The 22,313-nt window shown below is 46.6% G+C and overlaps 2 pseudogenes; one reads left to right on the plus strand and one right to left on the minus strand.

The window, feature by feature from the left end:
• Positions 1-3,075: 3,075 nt before the first annotated feature.
• Positions 3,076-11,154, plus strand: LOC108351431 (uncharacterized; annotated as a pseudogene).
• Positions 11,155-17,558: 6,404 nt separating this feature from the next.
• On the minus strand, positions 17,559-18,927 carry Sgo1-ps1 (shugoshin 1, pseudogene 1; annotated as a pseudogene).
• Positions 18,928-22,313: the final 3,386 nt, after the last annotated feature.

A 22,313-nucleotide genomic window follows, 5' to 3' on the forward strand; every position in this document is an offset into this window, starting at 1 on the left:
ATGGAAAGAGGCCCCCCTATGCCCAAGCGCTTACTATCTTTGCTCCAACCCCTTTCTCTGTTCTTTTGTTCCCCAACCCAACTTCTCTTAGCCACGAAACTTCCACCAGATAACACCACAACCCTGGATCCAGCTAATGAACTGCCTCCTTTCCGCCTCAGACATGTTTCTACGCCTTCAAAAACCCAAACCACCCAATCAATTTCTTCTCACCAGACTACCCAAGAGCCTCCTTGCTTGACCTTTTCAGACCCCTGCCCTCCTCCTGTGCCAGCTGCAGGTCGCCCCAATCACCCTACATAGGCACCTACTTTCAACCCTCCCATCACTTGCTCTAAGACCACAGCCAAAGACCACAGCCAAACCCCCAATCCCACCCCACCCCTGACTGGGACACCTGAGGCAGCATTTGTCCTTCCTTTAAGGGGTAATGGCCTAGTCAGAGTACATGTTTCTTTCTCTCTGAGTGAACTTTCTCAAACAGAAAGCAGACAGGGTTCTTCTACCTCTATCCCCTCTGCCTTTACTACAGAATTTCAGTTCATCATGCAAGCTTTACTTTCCACAGTGTGCATATGATTCTCACTAATAGTTACTTCCTGATGAAGGTAGGCAAGTTTGGGAGCAGGTGAGAATGCACGCAGACGAGACTCATCAAACAGACGGAACATATAAAATCGGATTCGAGACAGTGCCTGACCAAGATCCCTGATGGAATTATAATTCTCCAGGTGGTATTTTAGCCAGAGATAGAATCGTAACCTGCCTCCTGGCCCGTCTCCACAGGGCAGCCTTAAAACCAGTAAATTTTGAAAAACTCCAAGAGGTCATCCAGGACAAACAAAAATAATCCATATCAATTTTTAGAGCGCCTTACAAGAGCCTTATTACAATATTCTATTCTAGAACCTGAAAACCCAGGAGAAAAGCAACTTCTTTTTCTTTTTTTTGTTTTTATGTCTCAAAAAGTGGTCATTAAGTTTGGTTTATTTATATGATATTATACAACAACAGAAATAACTATATCTAACAACCAGGGAGCTCTTGAACTCTTAAGTCCATCATAAATGGTATGTACAACATATATATTACAATACATATTTTATAAAAATGTTGACACAAACTCCTTAATAGCCCATGAGTAAGCACTACAGCAAGAATAGGAAAAGGCAAAGAAAACTAAAGGTCTAGCACCAGCTTTAAATAGATACAGCCTATCTCTACGTAGGCTGCACTACGGTAATCACAGCTACATGAGAACAATTGAGACTGAGACTGGATTTTTAATTGCATTTATTTTTAGCTAAAATGGTTACTTTCAAGGTACCATGACATTAGAAAATGATAAATGTAGTGGCTGAGGACTGCTATTGAAGGATTAAAAATTAATAATAAGCCGCCTAGCTACCCAAAAAGAAGAGGTAGGGTCTGTGAGAACATGAACTTTTCGCCCCTCCCTTGCTGTGCAATGGTTCCCGGAACATTCTTGCATGAAAGGTTTCCTGGAACAGCCACAATGACCCATAGCCTCCGGCCACAATGGTCCAATGGCCCTGTAAAATGTCGCAAAGTCCTGGGTGTGTTGCCTAGTGTTGCACGTGGCTAGCATATGGCCTAGATGTATGGGCAGTTTATGGTTTTGGAATTCCCCTCCTCCCTCCCTCTTGATCCCCCTGGTTTGTGGTTTTTTTTCCTTTATAAGCTCTGTGAAAATTCAGGTCGGGGTCGAACTCCTCTACTCCCTGTGTGGCGTATGAGTCTCGACCCCAGCATGCTGGCCTGAGCTCTCGTTTCATCTCGCTCACAATAAATCTTCCTCATGTGATTACAGCAGGTCGGTGTCTGTGTCCTACTGGGTGCGCGTCTTTCCCGAGACTTGAGTGGGGGGCTCCCTTCGGGGGTCTTTCATTTGGGGGCTCGTCCGGGATCTGCGCGACCACCCAGGGGTCCTAGACCCACTTGGAGGTAAGATTCTCTGTTTTATCTCAGCGCTGTGTCTGGGTCTGTGTCTATGTTCTGTCTGGGAATCTGGTGCGATCGCTGTTTCGGTTTTGCGGACGCTCAGTGAGACCGCGCTCCAGGAAGGAGAGCGGGGTGGATAGGGATAGACGTGTCCAGGTACCCACCGTCCGTTCGCCCTGGGAGACGTCCCAGGAGGACACAAGGGGGGACCAGGGACGCCTGGTGAACCCCATCTGATAGGTCCAGAGGAGACTTTACTCCTTGACGACCGGTTTGTTAGGCAAGGTCTGCGACCTGCCGATCAGTTTCAGTGCCTCTGGTCGACACGAAGTCGACGTCGGTTTTGTTTTTTTTTTTTCTCTTTTGTTTGTGCTCGTGTGTGTGAGTGTGTGTGAATTAAGTCCTGTAGTCTGTGTTTTTCGGTACCGGTTTAAGGTCTTAGTGCACTGTCTGGGCAGATGAAGGATTCCTGCCCTGTGCACGAGAGTCTTAGTGCACTGTCTGGGCAGAAGAAGGTGAAGGATTGAAAATTTAATAAAAAGCCGCCTAGCTACCCAAAAAGAAGAAGTAGGGGCCTAGCTACTCAAAAAGAAGAAGTATAGAGTCTGTGAGAACATGAACTTTTCACCCTCCCTTGCTGTACAATGGTTCCCGGAACATTCTTGCATGAAAAGTTTCCTGGAACAGCCACAATGACCCATAGCCTCCGGCCACAATGTTCCAATGGCCCTGTAAAATGTCACTACCCCCTAATCACAATGTCACAAAGTCCTGGGTGTGTTACCTAGTGTTACACATGACTAGCATATGACCTAACTGTATGGGCAGTCTATGGTTTTGGAATTTCCCTCCTCCCTCCCTCCTGATCCCCCTGGTTTGTGGTTTTTTTTCCTTTATAAGCTCTGTGAAAATTCAGGTCGGGGTCGAACTCCTCTACTCCCTGTGTGGTGTATGAGTCTCGACCCCAGCATGCTGGCCTGAGCTCTCGTTTCATCTTGCTTGCAATAAAGCTTCCTCGTGTGATTACAGCAAGTTGGTGTCTGTGTCCTACTGGGTGCGCGCCTTTCCCGAGACTTGAGTGGGGGGCTCCCTTCGGGGGTCTTTCATTTTGGGGGCTCGTCCGGGATCTGCGCGACCACCCAGGGGTCCTAGACCCACTTGGAGGTAAGATTCTCTGTTTTATCTCAGCGCTGTGTCTGTGTCCATGTCTATGTTCTGTCTGGGAATCTGGTGCGATCGCTGTTTCGGTTTTGCGGACGCTCAGTGAGACCGCGCTCCAGGAAGGAGAGCGGGGTGGATAGGGATAGACGTGTCCAGGTATCCACCGTCCGTTCGCCCTGGGAGACGTCCCAGGAGGACACAAGGGGGGACCAGGGACGCCTGGTGAACCCCGTCTGATAGGTCCAGAGGAGACTTTACTCCTTGACGACCGGTTTGTTAGGCAAGGTCTACAACCTGCCGATCAGTTTCAGTGCCTCTGGTCGACACGAAGTCGACGTCGGTTTTGTTTTCTTTTTTCTCTTTTGTTTGTGCTCGTGTGTGTGGTGTGTGTTGTCGAGCTCGACATGGGACAGAAAGTAACGACTCCTTTGACTTTGACTCTGGATCACTGGACTGAAATAAGGACTAGAGCTCACAATTTTTCAGTAGACGTTAAGAAGGGACCCTGGCAGACTTTTTGTTCATCCGAATGGCCAACCTTTAAGGTAGGATGGCCACCAGAGGGAGCCTTTAACCTGTCTCTTGTTCTCGCTGTTAAGCGCATTGTCTTTCAGGAAGTAGGAGGACATCCCGACCAGATCCCCTATATCATCGTCTGGCAGGACCTAGTCCAGGATCCCCCACCTTGGGTTAAGCCCTGGATCACGGGGTCTGGAGTGACAGTGGCGGTTGCGGCAGCTAAACCTAAGCAGACCCAACCGTTGGCAGACCCTTCGGAACCTCCAAAGATCTACCCTGAGATCGAGGACCCTTTGTGGACGGAGCCACAGCCCCCCCCCTTATCCTCTGCCGCGACCATCTGCACCCCCGGCCCCGGCACCTGCCGAGAGGGACGGGGTGGGGGGGCCTGCGGCGGGGACACGGAGCCGGAGAGGCCGCAGCCCAGAAGGGGATTTCACTGTTGCCCTGCCCCTCCGTGCCTATGTTGGTGGCCCTCCGCCAGGCCCCGATGAACTTGTCCCTTTGCAGTACTGGCCTTTCTCTTCAGCTGATCTATACAACTGGAAAACTAATCACCCTTCTTTTTCAGAAAATCCCTCGGGCTTGACTGGGCTTCTTGAGTCCCTTATGTTTTCCCATCAGCCCACTTGGGATGATTGCCAGCAACTCCTGCAGGCCCTCTTCACCACAGAAGAGAAGGAGAGGATCCTGTTGGAAGCCAGAAAGAATGTCCCCGGACCAGATGGGACCCCCACTAATCTCCCCAATCTCATAGATGAAACCTTCCCCTTAACCCGCCCAGCCTGGGACTTCAACACTGCGGAAGGTAGGGAGCGTCTCACAGTATACCGCCGGACTCTAGTGGCGGGGCTCAAAGGGGCCGCTCGGCGACCCACTAATTTGGCTAAGGTAAGAGAAGTTCTTCAGGGACCAGCAGAGCCGCCCTCTGTTTTCTTAGAGCGATTGATGGAAGCCTATAGGAGATATACACCGTTTGACCCCTCCTCGGAGGGACAGCAAGCGGCTGTAGCCATGGCTTTCATTGGGCAGTCTGCCTCGGACATTAAAAGAAAGCTGCAGAGGTTAGAGGGGCTCCAGGACTACACTTTGCGAGATCTAGTAAAAGAAGCAGAGAAGGTGTATCATAAGAGGGAAACAGAGGAAGAGAAACAAGAAAGAGAGAAGAAAGAGGCAGAAGAGAGAGAGAACCGGCGTGATCGCCGGCAGGAGAGGAACTTAACTAAGATTTTGGCCGCAGTAGTAGGTGACAGAAGGATAGAGAAGGGACAGTCAGGGTACCTGGGCAACGGAGCAAAAAGACCTCCGGGAGGAAAAAGACTGCAGCTCGAAAATGATCAATGTGCATACTGCAAAGAAAGAGGACACTGGGCCAGAAACTGTCCTAAAAAGAAACAAAGAGGACCCAAGGTACTGGCCTTTGAAGAGAACTAGGGGAGTCGGGGCTCGACTCCCCTCCCCGAGCCTAGGGTAACTCTTTCTGTGGAGGGGACTCCTGTTGATTTCTTGGTAGACACAGGAGCAGAACATTCAGTTTTGACCAAGCCACTGGGACAATTGGGGCAAAAGAAGACTATGGTGATGGGAGCCACTGGTAGTAAACTTTACCCCTGGACCACTAAACGAGTTTTAGATGTAGGAAAAAGCCAAGTGACTCATTCTTTTCTTGTGATTCCTGAATGCCCCATGCCCCTGTTGGGAAGAGATTTATTAACCAAACTTAAGGCTCAAGTACAGTTCACCTCAAAAGGGCCAAAAGTAACCTGGGAAGAGGCCCCAGTTGCATGTTTGGTTTTAAGTTTAGAAGAAGAATACCGCCTCCATGAGCAGAATCCCAAACAGTTACTAGCCCCCGAGTGGCTGTCTGCTTTTTCCGAAGTCTGGGCGGAGCAGGCAGGGATGGGGTTAGCCAAGCAAGTACCGCCAGTAGTAGTAGAATTAAAAGCTGATGCCTCCCCAGTCTCAGTCAAACAATACCCTATGAGTAGGGAAGCTAAAGAAGGCATCCGGCCACAGATTCAGAGACTGTTACAACTAGGGATTCTAGTGCCTTGCCAATCTCCTTGGAACACTCCTCTCCTGCCTGTACGCAAGCCTGGGACTAATGATTATCGACCAGTACAGGATTTAAGAGAAGTTAACAAGAGGGTGCAGGACATCCACCCTACGGTTCCAAATCCTTACAATTTACTAAGTTCCCTACCACCAGAGCGGACTTGGTACACTGTCTTAGACTTAAAGGATGCCTTTTTCTGCCTTCGGTTACATCCCAACAGCCAGCCACTATTTGCTTTTGAGTGGAGAGATCCTGAAGGAGGACACACTGGCCAGCTGACCTGGACACGGCTGCCCCAAGGGTTCAAAAATTCTCCTACTCTCTTTGATGAGGCGCTCCATCGAGACCTTGCGCCTTTCAGGGCACAAAACCCCCAGATTTCTCTCTTGCAGTACGTAGACGACCTACTGCTTGCTGCTACAACCCAAGAACTGTGTCGTGAGGGGACCAAAAAGCTCCTAAATGAATTGGGTGAGTTGGGGTACCGGGTGTCTGCTAAAAAAGCTCAGCTGTGTCGCACTGAGGTGACCTACCTAGGATACACTCTCCGAGAAGGAAAGCGGTGGCTCACCGAAGCTCGAAAGAAAACTGTGATGCAGATCCCGACCCCCACCACTCCGCGACAAGTACGTGAGTTTCTGGGGACGGCGGGCTTTTGTAGACTCTGGATACCGGGGTTCACAACACTGGCAGCCCCTTTGTACCCTCTTACAAAAGAAAAGGTCCCATTCACCTGGACCGAGGAGCACCAAAGAGCCTTTGAGGACATAAAAGCTACACTACTGGCAGCCCCTGCTCTGGCCTTGCCAGATTTGACTAAGCCTTTCACCTTATATGTTGATGAACGGGCTGGAGTAGCCTGCGGGGTCTTAACTCAGGCTCTAGGGCCCTGGAAACACCCGGTAGCCTACTTGTCAAAAAGGTTGGACCCGGTCGCCAGCGGATGGCCCTCCTGCCTAAAAGCCATTGCTGCCGTGGCCTTACTTGTTAAAGATGCTGACAAGCTTACCCTAGGTCAGCATGTGACTGTCATTGCTCCCCATGCTCTGGAGAGTATCGTGCGGCAGCCACCGGACCGGTGGATGACTAACGCCCGGATGACCCACTATCAGAGCCTGTTACTGAATGAACGAGTGACTTTCGCCCCCCCTGCCATTCTTAATCCTGCTACTCTTCTCCCTGAGATACATAACTCCACCCCAATACATCAATGTGCCGACATCTTGGCGGAAGAAACCGGAACAAGAAAGGACCTGACTGATCGACCATGGCCAGGTGTGCCTGCTTGGTATACAGATGGTAGCAGTTTTGTGGTGGAAGGAAAAAGGAGAGCGGGAGCGGCAGTGGTGGATAGAAAACAGGTAATCTGGGCAAGTAGTCTTCCAGAAGGAACTTCAGCTCAAAAAGCCGAACTCGTGGCTTTGACTCAGGCCTTGCGATTGGCAGAAGGTAAGGCCATTAACATTTATACCGACAGCCGGTATGCCTTTGCTACAGCCCATATACATGGAGCCATCTACAAGCAAAGGGGGCTACTCACTTCAGCAGGAAGAGACATCAAAAACAAAGAAGAGATTTTAGCCCTTTTAGAGGCAGTACATTTGCCAAAGAAGGTGGCCATTATTCACTGTCCAGGTCACCAAAAAGGAGAAGATCCTATAACAAAAGGAAACCAAATGGCGGACCTCGTAGCAAAACAGGTGGCCCAGCAGGTAACAATATTAGCAGAAAAGAGTCAGACTCCAGTAAAAACTCCAGTTACTGATGACTCTAACTACATTTATTCAGCCAATGACTTTAAAATACTAGAAAATATGGTTCACAGAAAACAAGCTCAAGAATTCAGCTTTGATGGGATAGCGCGGACTATGGATGGGCGAGTGATCCTGCCAACAAAAGAAGGAATAAGTTATGTTCAAAGACTACACCAGTTGACTCATTTAGGGGCAGATAAACTAAAACAACTTGTCAAAGCTTCTAAATACCATGTGTTAAATTTAAATTCAACAATTAGGCAGGTGGTTGATTCTTGCCAGGCCTGTGCACTTACTAACGCCGCTAAGCCCTATCAAGAGCCTGGAAAAAGAAGACGAGGAGACCGACCAGGAGTCCACTGGGAAGTGGATTTTACTGAAATAAAGCCAGGGAAATATGGTAATAAATATCTATTAGTCTTTGTTGATACCTTTTCAGGATGGGTGGAGGCTTTCCCCACAAAATCCGAAACTGCTCAGGTGGTGGCCAAGAAGATTCTTGAAGAAATCTTACCCCGGTTTGGGGTACCCAAGGTAATCGGCTCGGATAATGGGCCAGCTTTTGTTGCCCAGGTAAGTCAGGGATTGGCCTCGCAACTGGGGACAGATTGGAAATTACATTGTGCATATAGACCCCAGAGTTCAGGACAGGTAGAAAGAATGAATAGAACTCTAAAAGAGACCCTAACTAAATTAGCCATTGAGACCGGTGGTAAAGACTGGGTGACTCTCCTTCCCTTTGCGCTTCTTAGGGTCCGAAACACGCCCGGACGTTTCGGCCTCACTCCTTATGAAATTCTCCATGGGGGACCGCCCCCCTTGACTGAGTCCAGTGGGATATTGGATCCCAGTGCCGACTCTTCCTCATCCTCTGCTTTGTTTACCCATCTAAAGGCTCTGGAAGTCATCAGAACACAGATCTGGGACCAGATAAAAGAAGCCTACGCACCGGGAACTTCAGAGGTGCCCCACAGGTTCCAGGTTGGAGATTCGGTCTTAGTCAGACGACATCGAGCTGGCACCTTGGAGCCTCGGTGGAAAAGACCATATCTGGTGTTGCTGACCACCCCCACGGCAGTAAAGGTGGATGGGATCGCTGCCTAGATACACGCTTCCCACGTCAAGAAGACACCCAGCCAAAATGAAGACAACAACTGGATGGTGGCAACTACTGATAATCCTCTTAAGCTTCGCCTGTGCCGCAGAAGTGAAGAGCCAAGATGCAGGAATATGGCCAGGAAACATAGGAGCTGCGAATCCTCCAGCTAGGAAACCTGCGCCTCCGAAACCCGCGCCTCCGAAACCAACGCCAGCGAAACCGGAAATCATCCAGACTGCTGCCGCCGCAAAAGCCGCCGCTACTACTGCTGTCGCTGCTACTGCTGATGCAAACCAAGACCACGCTACTACTCGTGTTCCTAACGCCAAAACCATCAGGCCTGACCGTGAGCACCCACCAGATGATTCAGTTAAGGCTGCTCCTCACTCAGGTCAGGTTTACCTACCAAATTATAACCCACATCAGCCTTTAATTCTAACCTGGCAGGTTCTTGGTCCTGCTCTGGATCAGGTTTTATTCACCACTTCCAAAATAGCACCGCCAGGGACATGGTGGCCTGACCTAGCTTTCTGCCTCAAACAGATTATCCCCACTTCCATTCCCCCTAATCAAGTAAGAAGCTATGGGTTTTACTGCTGCCCAGAGCATAATAAGCAGACTGTATGTGGGGGGCCAGCCTCACATTATTGTGCTAAATGGAGTTGTGTTTCTTCCAATGATGGTGACTGGAAATGGGACAGCGAATATACTCATGACAGGGCTACCTTTTCTTTTGAAAACTCTGGGCCAGGGAGGTATGTCATAATAGAACCATATAAAAGATCTGACTGTCGCTCTGCTGATTTAGATAGAATTCGGATCAAATTTACAGACGCTGGTAAAAATTATGATACCCAAGCATGGATGAGGGACATGAGATGGGGGGTAGTTTTTAATAACTATAATAACAAGCCTGGATCGTCAGTCATGGTTCGCTTAAGCCTTAGTAGCCCCCCAGCCCAACCTGTAGGTCCTAATGTCCTAGCTAAAGAACCTCCCTCCACTTCAAATACTCCCATACCCCCGGACACTGAAAATCGTCTGTTTAGCTTAATACAAGGGGCATTCCTGGTCCTGAATCGTACCAATCCTAACGTTACTCAGTCTTGTTGGTTGTGCTATGCCTCTAGCCCCCCATATTATGAAGGTATTGCTCAGACCAGGGGTTACAACAAAACAACAGATTCCTCTCAATGCCCCTGGGGGGAAAACAGAAAGTTAACTCTAACAGCAGTCTCAGGAAGTGGACTTTGTTTAGGCCAGGTACCTCATGATAAACAGCACCTTTGTAATCAAACACAGATCGTCCAGCCTACGGAAGGTAATCAGTATCTAGTACCCCCCCTAGACACAGCATGGGCCTGCAACACTGGTCTCACTCCTTGTGTATCAACTTCTGTTTTCAATACTTCCAAAGATTACTGTATCTTGGTTCAACTCGTTCCTAGGCTCCTATATCATGATGATAGCTCCTTTGTAGATGAGTTTGATCACCGAGGTCGTTAGAAGAGAGAGCCTATCACCTTGACCTTTGCAGTACTCATGGGACTGGGGATAGCGGCTGGAGTTGGTACGGGGGCCGCTGCATTAATTCAGACCCCCCAATATTATGAGGAATTACGAGCAGCTATGGATACTGACCTTAGATCCATAGAACAATCTATAACTAAACTAGAAGAGTCTTTAACCTCCCTGTCTGAAGTGGTACTACAGAATAGAAGGGGACTAGATTTATTATTCCTCAAAGAAGGGGGACTCTGTGCTGCTCTAAAAGAAGAATGTTGTTTTTATGTTGATCATTCTGGAGTAATCAAGGATTCGATGGCTAAACTTAGAGAGCGCTTAGATATACGAAAAAAGGAAAGAGAAGATAGACAGGGATGGTTTGAAAGTTGGTTTAATAAGTCCCCATGGTTAACCACTCTCCTCTCTACTTTAGTTGGGCCCATTATAATTCTCATGCTTCTACTTACTTTCGGGCCATGTATAATCAATAGGCTGGTGACATTTATAAAAGAAAGAGTGAGTGCTGTTCAGGTACTGGTCCTGCGACAACAGTACCAAGAGTTACAATGGGATGAACAATGGCTCTAAGATTAGAGCCGATCAAAAAGAAGAAGTGGGGAATGAAGGATTGAAAATTTAATAAAAAGCCGCCTAGCTACCCAAAAAGAAGAAGTAGGGGCCTAGCTACTCAAAAAGAAGAAGTATAGAGTCTGTGAGAACATGAACTTTTCACCCTCCCTTGCTGTACAATGGTTCCCGGAACATTCTTGCATGAAAAGTTTCCTGGAACAGCCACAATGACCCATAGCCTCCGGCCACAATGTTCCAATGGCCCTGTAAAATGTCACTACCCCCTAATCACAATGTCACAAAGTCCTGGGTGTGTTACCTAGTGTTACACATGACTAGCATATGACCTAACTGTATGGGCAGTCTATGGTTTTGGAATTTCCCTCCTCCCTCCCTCCTGATCCCCCTGGTTTGTGGTTTTTTTCCTTTATAAGCTCTGTGAAAATTCAGGTCGGGGTCGAACTCCTCTACTCCCTGTGTGGTGTATGAGTCTCGACCCCAGCATGCTGGCCTGAGCTCTCGTTTCATCTTGCTTGCAATAAAGCTTCCTCGTGTGATTACAGCAAGTTGGTGTCTGTGTCCTACTGGGTGCGCGCCTTTCCCGAGACTTGAGTGGGGGGCTCCCTTCGGGGGTCTTTCAAAGGTTTCCTGCCCTGTGCACGGGTGGAAGAAGGTTCCCCACCCCGAAATGGCGCCTGTGAGTAGATGAAGGATTCCTACTCCGAATAGTCTTTTTCTTTCTTTTTTTTCCTTTTTAGAAAGCGCACCGGGGGACGCCCCAATCGCACAGGCTCTGGGACTCGTGAGAGACGTTCCACGAGTCAGCCTTTGTTGGGTCCTGGCTCTGGGACGCGTGAGAGACGTTCCTCGAGCCGAATTTTGTCGGGAGGACCCGGCAACGGACAGTCAAAAAGATCTGACTGTGACTTTGGAGGTCATGTTCGGCTGCCTATTTAAGTATAGGCACGGACAAGTGTGCTTAGATGTGTTAGTGTTTGTTGTCTGTATTCTGTTTCTGTGTTTGGTATCCCGGAAGCAGCTAAGGTTAAGCTGAAGTTTGGGCCAGGTACTGAAGGTACCAGGCATCTGTGGAAATTGGTTATAGGATGCTTTGTCTTGGTCTTGTTTGTCTGGATTGTTTTCTGTGGTATTGTCCAGTGTTTTTTTTTTGACTTTTGTTTCGTGTTTGAATTTGGACTGACGACCGTGTTTAAAATCTTGGACTGACGACTGTGTTTGAAATCATGAAACTGTTTGCTTTGTTCGTTGAAGAGTTTTACTTGGTCCCCTTAATGCTTAGTGAGTAAGAAACTTAATCTTATGGACCCCGCTCTAGTGGCGGTGTGTTGGTTGATAGCCAAAGTTAATTTTTAAAATAGTGTTTTATCTGTGCTTGTGCTCACAGCACACAGTAGAGGGGAGCGAAATTAGCTGCGGAGCTGCTGCAGCGAGCATGGGGACTTCTCAAGTCTCACCCAATTTTTCTGGCTCTTCAGGAGCTGTTTAAAAGGAAAAGGCTTAAGGTAAAAAGAAACACTATAGAGAGATTTCTTAGTGAATTACTACACCTTGGTTCGCGATCTCTGGGAATCTCATGGTGGACAGCTGAGATAAGCTGGAAAAGGATTTAAATTTTGCTTGGGAGCAAAGAATCTTAAAGGTGGAGTTTCAGCCGGTATGACACTTAGTGCGTAGCTGCCTAAAAGATCAGAAATGCTGTTAATAGGCTATAAAAAAGGGACAGGCTGTGTTAGAAATGCTACAGAAGAATAATCTAAAAAGGCTGAGAGCTAGGTGGGGCTATAAGGAAAACAAGAACAGGAAAGGAATTTCTGACATTTGCTCACAGAAGGAGAGTGCTCATTTAGAGAAGTTCTTTAAGGAAGCCTGCCTTATCTGCTGTCTTTATTCCAAGGGAGGAGTCAGTCTCCAGCACTAAATTACTTGGAGGTAGCCAAGGTCAGGATTAATGTTTTCTTTTCCATGGGCCTTTAAACCCAGTGAGACAGTTTGGTAAAGGGCTACTACTGAGGTCCTGATAGCCCCAGGTGAACTGGTTACAATTCTTTTATCAGCCCCCTGGCATCTAGCACCCAGGTTCTAACCATCTCTCCATCCTTTTGTTATTAGTTGTTACTAGAAGCCTAGTGTCATTTGGAGGCTGGTTCTCTTGAGAGACAAAGCCATGGAGCTGACACTGACAATGGCCTTTTTGTTCCAAGAAAGGCCTCCTGGTTTAGCTGTGTGACTAAATGCTGTTTGCCCTCTTCGGTAGACTCTATTCTCAAGATTCTCTTGTTTTCTCACCATCCCATTTGATATGCTTGTTAGTAACTGTTACAGGTCTTCTTTACCACCGATGAAAGACGGAATCCTACTGGAGACCAGAAAAAAATGTTCCAGACACGGATAGAAGGCCCTCACTTCTGCCTGCTCTCTTCAGACGCCTGAAGGTAGGGAGTGCTCCAGGTCTGCCCCCAGGCTCCAAGGGTCGGTCTCCTAGGGGCTGGAAAATGCCCCACCAATCTGGCTAAGATAAGGAAAAGATATGAAGAGAAAGTTACAGAAACTTGAAGGGTTAAGCTAAGTCGCTGAGAGAGTTATTGTAAGTTGATGCATGGTTCAGGGTCTGTGCAGAAAAGTGGACAGCACCTAATAGCTGTAGAAGAAGATGCAGAGAGACAGAAAAAAAAGAAAGAAAGAAAGAAAGAAAGAAAGAGGTAAAGAGTGCAGGAAGCTAGGGAAGAAAAGAGACTAAAAGAAGAGGAAGCTAGAGAGCTAAAGAGAGATAAAAGACAAGAGAGGAACATATACTGGCCACAGTAGTTAGGGAACCTAGGAAGACAGTACCTGGCAACAGAAGAGAATTCCTGGCTAAAGATCAGTGTGCCTAATGCAAAGAAAAAAAAAGACACTGGGTCAGGGACTGCCCCAGAAAGAACAAGAGGGGACACTGGAGAGCCTCTTGGTCCTAGAGTGCTGGCTATGTACAGAGATAGAAGGGAAGTGTGGATGCAGGGACCCAATGCTCTGTGCTCCTATGCCCCCCTCCAGTGGGCCAATATCCAAAGACCTTGGGTACAGGGGCCTACTGGCAACAAACAATACTTATGGACTGCCCGAAGAACAGTGGACCTTGGCGTGGGCCGGGTAACCCACTAGTTCATAGTCATCCCTGACTGCCCCTATCCCTTGCTCATGAGAAAATTGCTCTCCAAAATGGCTTGTGTGGGCTGAAATGGCTGGGTGAGGCCATGTGTATGCATATCTACAGACTGTGTATGCGGAGCTTAAGACCTGTCTCAGTGCACCAGTACCTGATGCTGGGAGACGAATGGCTTAGCGCTGTTCTACTTGGAACATATCACTCCTGCCAGCCGGGCACTAACAATTATCACCCAATCCAGGACTTAAACTGTGATAGAGTGGCTGATGTTCTGCCTTTGAATAGAGTGTCCCAAAAGATGGGACCACTGGTTAGCTGCCATGGACTAGATTCTCCACCGGTTGGGGACAATCTGGTCACCTTGCTGCCCAATCCGGACCTGGAGCCACCACAGCACGAGTGTCAAGTACTGGCAGAAGCCCATGGGTGGAGGAAAGACCTCTGCGACTGGCTGATTGACCCCTGCTGAAAGCCGAGGACCTTGTCCACAGACGGGAACAGTTCTCTTCATGAATGAAGGTCAGAGACAAGTGGGTGCTGCCATGGTGGACAACACAATGTCATCTGGGATGGCTGAACCTCTACCCCCCCCAGTACATCAGCACTGCAGATGCCTTTACCATCTCTTGGATGCCCTGGTGAAGCCAACAACTGTGAGTACTATTCATTGCTCAGGATATCAGGAGGGAAGAGATTCAGTGACATGGGGCAATAACGAAGCAGATAAAGTGGCTCGAAAAATGGTTATGCAGGAGCCCATCCTGGTTGCAGGCCTGCAAGAGACAGCCACTGGGAACTGGGATCGGACTAAGGGATGGCCTCACTTAGAAAAGGCCCAAATTGCTTAAAAGATAAAGGACAATGGCACATTGAGGGGAAAGCTATACTCCCCAGAGAATAAAGGAAAGACTCACTTTGCCAAATACAGAAATGGACTCATTTAGGAGATAAAAAGTTTGTCCAAGTAGTTAAGTGTATGTAATAGACTTTAAGATTTTAGCCAGAGAGACAGTAGAAAGTATAAGGTATGTCAATAAGTGAATGCTTAGCAAGCAAACAGGGCAAAGAGACCTAGAGAGTTTGGTGAAAAGTCGAAGTGAACTTCACTGAGATAAAACCAGAAAAATATAATCACAAGTATCTCCTAGTGCTTGTAGATACTTTTTCAGGAATAGATAGAAGCTTTCCTCACCAAACAAGAGACGGCCTCTGCAATCATCAAGAAGATACTGGAAGAAATCTTCCTCCGATTTGGAATGCCCAAGGTAATCTGGTCAGACAACGGCCCTACTTTCGTTGCCAAGGTAAGCCAGGGTGTGGCCAAGTATTTAGAGGTCAATTGGAAATTACATTGTATTTACAGACCTCAAAGTTCAGGACAGGTAGAGTAAATAAATAGAACTCTAAAAGAGACCCTGACCAAATTAACCATGGAGACTGGCACAGACTGGGTGACACTCCTTCCCTCTTGCTCTCTTCAGAGCAAGAAATACCCCTTCCAGATTCAGCCTTACCCCCTTTGAGATCTTATATGGGGCCTCAGCCCCCCTGACTGTATTAGATGATGTTACTGAACCAACATGTCATAGTGCCATAGTAATAATGATTTGTGTGCCAGGCTAAAAGACCTACAGGTGATACAGAAAGAAATCTGCTCACAGCTGACAGCAGCCTATGCCCCGGAGACCCCTGAGACATCCCATCAGTTCCAGGTTGCAGCTACACTGAGCCCAGACATCGCTGGAAAGGACTGTACCTGGTGCTACTGACCACCCTGACAGCTGTCAATTCTCAGCCCTCACCAGCCGTGTACTAGCTGTTGGGGCTGAGAGCTGGGACCTAGAGGGAAATTCAGTCATGTTTGTCCTGGGTTCTGTCAAGATAGGTGTGGGATAGGCTTGATTTCCATTACAAATGATGTAACATTGCATATGTTAGTACTCTTAACACTTCTTGGGACTGTGCCTCAGGGATCACAGTCCGTATAAGCTTAGAAGTTCTAAAAGCTAGTCATGACCTTGGTGGATAAGCTTGGATAGTGTCCAGGTTAGAATCCTCATGTTAAGACTACAATACCAAGCTGTTATGCTAGATGAAGCTGAGTTCTCCATGAAGTTCTAGGATTAGAACTATTAACAAAAAAAGAAGAAGTGGGGAATGAAGGATTAAAAATTAATAATAAGCCGCCTAGCTACCCAAAAAGAAGAGGTAGGGTCTGTGAGAACATGAACTTTTCGCCCCTCCCTTGCTGTGCAATGGTTCCCGGAACATTCTTGCATGAAAGGTTTCCTGGAACAGCCACAATGACCCATAGCCTCCGGCCACAATGGTCCAATGGCCCTGTAAAATGTCGCAAAGTCCTGGGTGTGTTGCCTAGTGTTGCACGTGGCTAGCATATGGCCTAGATGTATGGGCAGTTTATGGTTTTGGAATTCCCCTCCTCCCTCCCTCTTGATCCCCCTGGTTTGTGGTTTTTTTTCCTTTATAAGCTCTGTGAAAATTCAGGTCGGGGTCGAACTCCTCTACTCCTGTGTGGCGTATGAGTCTCGACCCCAGCATGCTGGCCTGAGCTCTCGTTTCATCTCGCTCACAATAAATCTTCCTCGTGTGATTACAGCAGGTCGGTGTCTGTGTCCTACTGGGTGCGCGTCTTTCCCGAGACTTGAGTGGGGGGCTCCCTTCGGGGGTCTTTCACTATGACTACTCCTACCACACACAGGGTTGTGGGTCCTATCCTCAGCGCTATAAAAACCAGCAGCTAAAAGGCTGTGATGGGTGAGAGGGATGCACATGAGTGACAAAGAAAGAAGGACTCTCAGTTTGATGGCAGATGTAGGAAGTAATGCAGATGTGGGGCAAATCTGAGATGAACACCAGATGGCCCTTCTGATAAGTTAGAAAAATCTCCTGTTTGCAGTGGGATTTATCCCTGGGCCTTGCCCATGTGAGGCAAATGTTTTACTACTGAATTAATGAAAATTGAAATGTCTTGATGTTGGCCCTGGAGGCCCAGGTGGGAAAACTTGACAGGACAAATCTAATGGGAAAAGAAGGGAACGTTGGCAGGGAAGACAGAAGAGGGTCCAGCTAAGCTGGGAGTGGCAAATGCCAGAAAGGAAGATAATCACGATTACCTGATTAAGAGCAGAAGCTGGTCATCATAGACTTCATCTTTCTTTAAAAACGGACCAGTTACAATGCTTTAGTTTTAAAGACATACATACACAGGTAGAGATTCACTTTTCTGAACTGGATACTTATATTTTCCCCATAGATCAAAACCAGAAGCCCCCTTTATTTACACATTTACACTGTAGACTGACCACACGAAGCACTAGCCCGAGGTTCATGACATGGTATTATTCTGCTGAGGAATAGCACTGTACTCACAGTTCACAACAGTTACCTTGTTCCAGAACCCAGTTCATTAATTCTCTTAATCACAATTCCATATGCATTTTTCCAGGAAGAATCACAATGACAGAAGGGATCCTTACCCACTTATGGTATGTCTTACTGTGGTGTTAAGGATTTATGAAGTATTTACATCATATTTAAGGTTTCTACTCTGCAAGTCTCTGCTTAAGGAAAAAATACAGATGCCAGAGAAATTTTAGATGTTGGTAGTAATCCATACAAAGTCTAGGTCCAAGGGCCAGAGCCTGACACGGGATGGCTCTGCCCATATGCGCACTCTCACAACACTCTATTAGGCAAAAGAGAAGGATCACCTCCAACAGTATCCAATGAAAAGAGTTATTGTGTTTACTTTGTTCTTTTACGATGCCTCATTTCCTTTTTCTGCTTGAAAATAGAATTCAAGAAACACAAGTCTGTAAAAGGGTCCCCTCTTCTTAGCTTCGAATTGAGTGTCGGCTCTTTATAGCTTGTGATGGTGGTACACCTGCGCAGAGACACTGCTGGGCTGTCTTCATGCCGTTTTGGAGCCAGAGAAAGCTTCCTGCTTTTCACTATAGGATGCCGCAAACTATTGGTGACACCCGTTAGACCTCGGTGAGGTGACTCTTGAGTCTCAGGTCGGGCACCAGTGGGAACTGTGGGTGGCAGCACCTCCTCCACCGTTTCTCATCCGGATACTTAGAGCCTCTTTTAGAGCAAGACCTGGTAACTGGTTCCTCTGACCCCGTGTAGTCTTGCAAGCGCTTGTAAGGAGGCAGCTAGGGGTCGTAGTCAGACTCGCCCTCAGAGGTACTGCATGCACTTACTTCTGAGTTGATGCTGTCGGTTTCTCTATTGGAGCCATCCTTAATTTTTTGTCGGAAAGGGGTGTAGTGAACACGTTCTTTTAGATTGAAATCGTAAGCATCACTGGAACCAACACACTCATCCAGTGAATTCGGGAGTAAAGCCTGCTTTTCTTTGCCTTTGCTGCCCTTACTCCTCAATGAGAAGTTTGACTTGCATCTCTGGTTGGTTCTTCTTTACTCTGCTCTTCTTTTTTGCGCTCGTTTATGCTTGATCTCTATTTGTTCAGGCTTAGATGATGAAATGGCTTCTTGTGTTTTAGTAATCTTTGCTGGGCTAATCAGTCTAGGGCATAAGTTAATTTGCTCCTTGTTCCACAGGTAAACATTTTTTTCTACATTGTCAAGTCTATGCAGGGTTACAGTTAGGTCTTTACATCTACTGCTTTTAACCTCCAAGGACGGCTCCTCTCTTGAACTGGCTTTACTAAAGTCTTTTCTTAAGTGCTGACGGGAAGATACAGTTCTAGGTAAGACTTCATCAGTAGAGTTGACTTTACCTGAATCAAAATCACAACCCAGTATTTCTGGTGTAACAGTAGGACTTGCTCCTGTGGTTTGGTAGGGACAGTCAGTTTCTTCAAGAGCAGTTTGCTGTAAGGTCTTCACAGACAAGTCCCTGGGAACATTGTCAAAGTCCCTGGTCGTATTTTCACTGCTGGAGACCACTTCTGAGGGACGTTCTTTCCAGTTCTGCTGAGCAGTTTCTTCACTTTGTCGGGAGGTTAGCTTCTCTTTCAGTGTACACAGCTGGCAGGTGAGGTGGTAGCATTCTCTTCTCGGCTGTAGGATGTATCCTATGCTTCTCTCACTTTGGATTTCTCATTTTCCAAAGCCAAAACTAACAACATAGTGAAACTCATCTCCATTCTCACCGCCCGTACCACGCCGTACCTCAGCCGCTCAGAAAGCAACTTCTGATGACCTTTTTCCCCCAGAGCTACCCTGACATAAAAGTCAAACTTAGAAAGCTAGAGAGGGGCCCCCTAACTCCACAGGCAGATGTCTTGGTACTGGCCTTCAAAGTGTACCATGAGAGAGATGAGAAAGCCAACAGACAAAAATAGCATATGCTGGCAAAGGCTGTCTGACCAGCTCCAGCCACTGTCCCAGACTCCTGGTCTTTAAGGCTCAGAGACCACCAAGCTCCTGCTACAAATGTGATCAATAAGGTCATTGGGCGAGGGCTTGCCCTAACTTCCACAAGGAAAGGGTACATTTCCTAGGTGCCATCAGGAGGGACATTGGGCTGTCAATTGCCTTTACATTTCAAAGGACAGAGGAGCATCACTCCCAGATAATCCTCCAGTCAATCTTCTAGGCTTGCCTATGGACAACTGAAGAGGTCCTAGCTTCCTTAACCCAACCACTGCCATCACTAGCAGGTAGCCCTGGGTAGTCATCATAGTATACGGGCAACCCATCTCCTTCCACTTGGACAGTGGAACCACTTACTCAGTCCTGACAGAGTTTTGGGAACCCACTTCCCCATCTCATTCCCCTATTGTCGGGGTAGGAGGACAACTTTACCTTTCTCACCAGACCCCACCACTTAGTTACATTTTTAGGAGTGTTCCTCTCCCCCATTCCTTTTTGGTAGTGCCAGCATATCCTAGACCCTTATTGGGAAGGGATCTTCTAAGTTGGGAGCCTCTATTCCCTTTGCTTCCCCTTGCCCCACTTGCCTAAACCCAAACTTGCAAGCAGCCCCTTTTATAGTGAGTCAGGCATACCTGGCTGTTGCCAGGTAACTGTGGGGCAGAGCTTAGACAAATGCTAACACTGTCTGACAATCTGGTTCATAGTTCAGCTGCCTCCATTCCTTTAGATCTGTGAAGCTCTTTTTTTTTTTTTTTTTTTTTTTGGTTCTTTTTTTCGGAGCTGGGGACCGAACCCAGGGCCTTGCGCTTCCTAGGTAAGTGCTCTACCACTGAGCTAAATCCCCAGCCCCTCTGTGAAGCTCCTTATACAATTCTTATTGTATCTTTATACTTTACATAGTTGAGAAATTATATATTTTTGAACTCATGTTTTTAGCGTTCTTTCCCACAGCCTTGAGGGCTGTCTCGTGGTCTCAGTATTTACCATTTTGCTGAGAAATCAGTCACACCTTAGCTGCCCAAACTCTGATTATCATGGAGTTATTAACATTAATATGGAGGAGGTTTCTTTAATGTGAAAATATGTACATTATTACTCAAACAAGACTTACGCTCACAACAACCATTGATACTTATGTATGCCCATGCCCTGTTACATCTGTTGCAGGGGCAGGAAACTTGTCATGCCATTCCTGCCATGGCCAAGGCAGACTCAGCAATTACATCAGCATAAAGGATTGGAAAAAGATTTCCAAGAAATAAACCTAAGTGCCGCGCCCAACCTCGACCAGCAAGAAAGACACGACCACAGGAGATCTTCTTCAAGCAGTTTTATTCAGGAACCTTGATTCAATCTTCTGACCTCTCTCTCTTCTGGCTCTCTCTCCCCGGGGAACGCCCTGCACCACACTTAAATAGCTAGCATTGGCCAGTCCTAGCAAGCCATGTGGGTCATGTAGATAGGCTGTCACTATGTGGAAGCTAGCGGGCCAGGCAGACATAGCCAAATAAGGACTTGTTTACTGCAAGGAGCACTCACGGTTGGGAGGGTGGAAGGCGGAAACCAGCGCCATCTTTGAGGCACAGCACGTCGCAGCTCTCTACACCTAAGAAGCAAACTGATATATAGTCATTCTAATATCTAACAAAATAGACTTCAAACCAGATGGGGAAGAACACTTCATATTCACCAAAGGAAAAATCCGCCAAGATGACATTTCAAATCTTTGTTGCTCTTGTTTGTTTGTTTGAGACCTGATTTCTTTGTATAGGCCTGGCTGTCCTGGAACTAGTTTTGTAGACCAAGTTGGCCTCCAACTCATGGATATCTGCCTGCCTCTGCCTTCTGAGTGCTGGGTTTAATAGGCCTGAGTCACCACTGCCTAGCAATGTTTCAATCCTTAAGATCTATTCCTTGAATGCAAGGGCATCCAAGTTTATAAAAGAAACATTACTGAAGCTTAAATCATACATTGACCCTCACACATTGATAATGGGAGATTTAAATACCCGACTTTCACCAACAGACAAGTCATCCAGACTAGAACTAAGCAGAGAAATACTGGCGCTAACAGATGTAATAAACCAAATTGACCTAACAGATATCAACAGAACAGTTCACCAAAACTTAAAAGAATATACCTTTTTTCTCAGCACCTAACAGAACTTTCTCCAAAATTGGCCACATACTTGGCTACAAAGTCTCAATAGATACAAAAAAAATAACCCTCTGTGTTCTATCAGAGTGACCCAGATTAAAGGTGGATTTCAAAAACAGTAACAAAAGAAAGCTTATAAACTCATGGAACCTGAACAACCCTCTAGTGAATGATCACTGGGCCAAGACAGAAATAAAGGAAGAAGTTAAACACTGTCATTGAGATTTCAATGAAAATAAATGACAGGATACCCAAACCTATGGGATACGGTGAAAGCAGTGCTAAGAGGAAAGTTCAGAGTCCTAAGTGCCTTCATTAAAAAAATATTTGGTCAGATCTCTTCTAGCAACTTAACAGCACACCTGAAAGCTCTGGAACAAAGTGAAGCAAGCACATCATAGAGGAATAGATGGGAGGAAATAAACTGAGGGCTAAAAATCGATAAAATAGAATCAAAGAGAACAATAAAACAAATCAATGAAACAAAGAGTTGGTTCTTTAATAAAATCAACAAGACAGATAAACCTTTACCCAAACTAACTAAAACTTAGAAAGAAAATTTCCCAAATTAACAAAACCAGAAATGAAAAGCGAGACATAACCACAGACACTGAAGAAATCCAGAAAAATCAAAGGACATACTTCAAAAATCCATACTCTGTAATATTGGAAAATCCAAAAGAAATGGGTAAGTTTCTCAGTAGATTCCACTTACGAAAGTCAAATCAAGATCAGATAAATAACTTAAATAGACCTATAACCCTTAAAGAAATAAAAGGAGTCATTAAAAGTCTCCCAATGAGAAAAAGCCCAGGGCCAGAAGGTTTTAGTGCAGAATTCTACCAGACCTTCAAAGAAGAGCTAGTACCAATACTCCTCAAATTATTCTATAAAATAGAATCAGAAAGTACACTGCCAAATTTATTTTATAAGGCCACAGTCATCCTAATACCAAAACCATACAAAGATTAAACAAAGTAAAAGAATGTCAGACCA

The sequence above is a fragment of the Rattus norvegicus genome, chromosome 7 (assembly GCF_021556685.1).
Source record: "Rattus norvegicus strain SHRSP/BbbUtx chromosome 7, alternate assembly SHRSP_T2T, whole genome shotgun sequence".
NCBI classification, from domain to species: Eukaryota; Metazoa; Chordata; class Mammalia; order Rodentia; family Muridae; genus Rattus; species Rattus norvegicus.